General features: G+C 45.1%; 1 long non-coding RNA gene across 1 annotated transcript; it reads right to left on the bottom strand.

Moving 5' to 3' along the window:
• Window positions 1–261: 261 nt before the first annotated feature.
• LOC107202701 lies at window positions 262–4,547 on the bottom strand. The gene is made up of 3 exons (XR_001520808.2): window positions 4,284–4,547; window positions 2,194–2,330; window positions 262–1,616 (listed from the first exon to the last, which is right to left on the bottom strand). It is a non-coding gene; the product is annotated as an uncharacterized LOC107202701 (long non-coding RNA).
• Between the last annotated feature and the right edge of the window lie 504 nt (window positions 4,548–5,051).

Here is a 5,051-nt window from a genome sequence, read left to right as displayed (position 1 = left end):
AAGACCACTGCTCTCTTGATGCTCTTTCCAGAGCATTGCTTTGCCTTTGGGAAAAGTGTTTTTTAATCACTGACTCAACATGATGCTCTGATTCAGGACACTGTGCCTTCAGAGGCTGGGTCCTACTCTTCACCCAAAAGTTCCTTCTGCAAAGGATGGATTAAAGGAGTAGTTCTTCCATGAGATACAGCCCTACAGAGTCATCAGTGGGGCAATAGTGATACAAGAGGAGCACCCTATCTGTTGGTTGAAGGGCTTTTATCCAGAATTTTAGAGGCTGGGTTGCAATGTAACCAGGCACGTGGAAATGCAAATTTCCACAGAGAGCAAGGATGGATCAACAGCCTTCCAGGTGCAAGACTTCAAAATATCTCTAGACTCACTTTCAGACATTTTTGTGGTGCCTCACTTAGGCTGTGGAACTCTTCTGGTAACCCAGAAGAGCTGAACTGCTCAGGTCATCTGAGTTTATGCGTGAATTTACAGATGACAGCTGCTGAAAGAGGGGCCTGACAAGACATTGCTCAACCACAGTAGAAGCTGGCTTTAGGGACACACATCCCATTTTCAGGCTGAGATTGTATATGAACAATAGGAAATTATTGCCCAATGAGCTCTGGGTTCATCTGCTTCTAAGCCATAAGGTCACTGCAAAGACCTCATTCAAGATTGCTTAAATTTTCATGGAACTGTTTACTTGGAGAGGGGAACCAACAAGGAAACAATGGACAGAATTCAAAGGAATGAAATTTTTGGAGTTGTAAGCTGTTCTCAGTCTATCTCTGCAGGTTATAGGCACAGTTGGGAACAGAGTGTGCTAAAGCTTCCTTAGGTGTGGGTGAAAAAACAAACTTTCAACTAGCAATTGTTGTTAAACACTGTATAGAATTAGGGTTGGTGGTCCAGGGAAAAGTTTTTTTACTTGGTATAAACTGAATTATCAAGTTATGTGAAATTGGTAAAATTGGCCTGATTTGCAGACTTAAGTGTTGTCAAGGAAAAAATTTTTGGAACAGCTCCATTGTAACTGCCTTCTCAACATTAATAAGGAGCTTGAATGAAAGATACAGCATTATAATCCCCAACTGGAGAAGACCAAGTGTCAAATCCCAGGACTGACACTGCAAATGACTTCGAAAACAGCAGTCACTCAGGTCAAGGAGAACAAATAACCACGTCTGGAAATTGTCTTGGTGCCACTCATCTCAGTAGGAAATGACACAAAAGTGATGATGAAACAGAGCAGATTGCAAGCTCTCCCTGGGAGGTTGGAAGCCCATGGGAACAGGCTTAGACAACTCCACTAAAAACAGCCAGACAACTTGTTTTTATTATACAGAATAATATATTACCTTGAAATTAACGTGCGTATTCACACTGGCCAGGTGGCTTACTGTAAGACTGAGAAGGCATGGAATTACAACAGGAAAAGAAATCCATCTATAAATAAAGGCATTCACCTTGGATAGTTGATAGATTGTGTCGCAAAACATCCCGCAGCTTTCTTGACAGCTTGTGGGTTTTCCTCAGCAGACGCCGCCGCGGTTTCATAGTTGACTGTCTGATCACTCTTCAGCGTTATCACATTGAGTCCTCGCCAGGTTGTGCAGCGTTTCCTGTTTACAAAAACAGGAAATTGCTGGAGCAGAAAGGGCAGGTTGCAACAACTCATTTATTGCTGTTGATTTTTTCCCTACCCTTCACTAACTACCTAGAAATGAAAATAAATGTTGGTGAGAGTGCCCTCTCTATGCATACAGCACAGAAGAGGATGTGCTTCACTGCCTTTTGTGCTGGCATTAGGCTGTGCTTATCCATGTGGAGCCATGTTTCAATTTACTCACTGCCTTCACTTCTTGTAAAGGCAAATGTATCTGCTGTATTATTTCTACTTGATGTGGAACTTAAAGCGATCCATGTATTGCTTACTTCTCCATCTGAATGGTGTCTGCAGCTTTCCCAAAGTTATTATTCATTAATTTGACTACAAACCATTTTATGATTCTGTGCTAAGTGTACACTCTTCATAGGACAACTCAGAGGCTTGAATACATTTTCTTGCCACCTGAGCCTTTGAAGTGCTACCTTGGTTGGCAGATGGAGGCTGTTTGGTCTCTAATGTGCAAGGCTATGGATGGATTAAACTCAAGCTCAGAGGTTATAAGTGGAGCTGGGAGGGTTCAAGGAGCTCACCCTGAGCATCCTGCAGCATCTCACAGGTTTGGGGGAGTCTTGTCCCAGCAGGTGTTGCAATCTGTACTTGAAGCAGGGAGACATCACAGCACTTCCAGTTACCATTAGTAAACTTGTCATTTAAATGCTGGTTGGGCCTAAGAAATAAAAAGTTAGGTTTTAACATTAAGAAGATAGGTAACAAGAGACAAACCTTGAGTACCAGATCACTTTGCAGCTGGGGAGAGTGAGTTCTCTTTCTCCTCATTCAATTTCTCTGTTAACCAGGATGCCATGCTTTGGGCTTCCACGGATGTCAGTGTAAACCACCTACTGTAATGAGGCTGGGAAGGTGTTAAATACAGGGGACATTTCCTAACCTAGCAAGTCCTGCTGTTAATTTTGAGGGTGGCAAGGGAACATCCCCTTGGTCTGGGGCAGGAGGAAGAATAAATCCTTTGTATAAGGGCTGAGACATCACCCACCCCTGCCCATCCTCTGCTCATGGCTGGTCCTTGCCCTGGACCTTCCATGGGCAGTGGTGGCCCCCTCCAGCAGCCTGCTGGCACCCATGGGCTGAGCTCCTGGCTCTCCCAGGCTGTCTGGAGAAGCTGTTTTGAGAAAGGGCCTTTTTCTCGGCGCCTTAAGGATTTTCAACAAAAGAGCTTGAAAGCGAAAACCGACAAGGGCTGTTTCCAAAGGAGGCTTGGCAGCATCGTCTTCCCAGCCTTGCAGCCCATGTCACCCCACTGGCTTGAGAGGTGGCCTCAGGCAAGGTTGCCACAGCTCTGAGGCCGTGGTTAGCTGGGAATATTTTCCATGTGATTAAAAAAGAAAAGAACAGAAAAAAAAGCCCTGATTTCAGAGAAAGTTATCTTCTAGGGGAGGATTTCATAAAGCCCCTCAGCCTGGGAGCAGCTGGGCTGCGGAGCTGGGGTGTGCAGGGCTGGGAAGCCAGTGTGGTTTGCCAGCTTCTCCAAAGGGTTTCGGATCTTGTGGACCTGGAACTACTTGGTCTTAGATGCTTTGTTCATAGTCAAAAAGCACTTTATAACTGAGTCATCCACATCCCAGGGTGCCCTAGCCACTGTCCACACTCTGGGGCTCCCATTATTTCAAGGACTTTTTGTCCACAGTCCAGGAAATCCCATTATTTCCACAACTTCCCGGTGAATGCAATGGAGCTTAAACTGGTCCTTGAAGAACACAAGGACAGGAGAGACCCCCTCACCCCTTCCTTCCCCAGCCACTCTGGGACATTGCAGGGCCTGGGGTTTTCCTGGGAAGAGCAGCTTTCCTTGAGCATCAGCCTGTGCTGCTGTTGGCAGAGGCATCTCTGTGTGGCTGTGCTGACACACCAAAGCCAGTCCGCCCTGCTGAGCCTTCCCCGGGCAGAGCTGGCCCTGCTCTCCGGCTGGCACAGCCCCTGCCCTCCCTGCCAGCCTCTCAGCATTACAATGGGGCAGAACAGGGAAATACAGCTATTCTGCTGCCAAACTGGAAGGAAAACTCCAACAGAGAGCTGGAGGAAATGAGGCTGTAATACACAAAGGCAATGGGAACTGGGGCATTTCTGAGGATTTGTCCTTAAAGCAGCGCATGAGGTTGCAGTGGCGAAGCAGGGCTTGGAGGTCCAGACCTTACAGAGAGCTGGGCTCACTTCCTCCACCCCAGGACTGTGAAAGGATATGTACTGCAAAGCTTCTCACCTGGATTTAGGAGCTCTCCTGTATGTATCCTACCCACATCCCTCACCTGGGACTTCTCTTGACTTGGCTCAGCAAGGCTGAGCAAACAGAGGCAGCTCTGCCTGTGAGCTTAAAGCAAACACAAAACCCCTGACAAGAAAAATGTGGGCTTTAACATGAGCAGGAACAGGTTTTGAGCTGCTGAAGCAACCTCTCCTGGCAGAGCACATAGGCTATCTGCAGCTGATAGATGCTGGCAATCAGCAGTGTTTGTGGAAGGGCAGCTCTCTGGGTAACTTTTATACAGGGAGAGCCAAGATTGCCCTTTCTAGCCCGAGCCAGCCCTTCCTCTCATAAGACATGTGAGAGAAGCACAAGAAGAAGATAAATACATCATCCAAGAGACCCCATGGGAGCAGATACCTCCTGTCCTTTGGAGGGACCAGCATTGCTGTGGCAGATTGCTGTGAAATCCTCTCTCCTGGCTGTGGCTGCCGCAGACCTGTCAGGCCTCCCACTGTCTCAGCACTGCTGCCCAGAATTTGAGGTGTCATCTGAATTTTCCTTTCAGGATCCCTCCAGTGAGACCTGGCCTGTGAGACACTCCCATCCAGTCACATGGCATTTCTAATCTGGGGAGAGAAAACAATCTTTGTGGACCTCAATAAATTTAAATGTCCAAATAAATGTTTCTCTTTAAATTAAAACCATAAGTAGTATTGTCTTTTAAGCAGAAGTGGCCTTTTCTAAGTTTTCTTCTTTTTTTTTTTTTTTTTTTTGGTTTGTTTGTTTATTTCTTTTTTTCTTTTTTTCTTTTTGGTCCTTGATGGGAGTCCACCAACAGAATGAAGAGTAGGATGCATTTTCCCACCAACACCACCAAAATGTGAGTGAAAAATATGGAGAAAAGAATTAAATTATTTTGAAATTTTCTTGAGACACTTCTGTTTTATTTGCAAAATGAAAGAGAAATGTGATTTTATACAGATTGAAAACCATATGAAATGCTTGCTTTGGAGTCTTACTGGATCTAAATACTTACATTTTTATATAAGGGAGGGAAGGGGTAAAACACAGAAATAATGAAATCAAAACAAAAATGGAAACTTTCTGTATCAGCTGGAACTTCTTTTTTAATAAAATGAAAATGTTTCACAACTCTATTCTCTAAAAGAAGCTAAAGAGAACCTG

Source organism: Parus major, chromosome 4 (genome assembly GCF_001522545.3).
Source record: "Parus major isolate Abel chromosome 4, Parus_major1.1, whole genome shotgun sequence".
Taxonomy (NCBI): domain Eukaryota; kingdom Metazoa; phylum Chordata; class Aves; order Passeriformes; family Paridae; genus Parus; species Parus major.
This window is presented reverse-complemented; position numbering and strand designations above follow the sequence as displayed.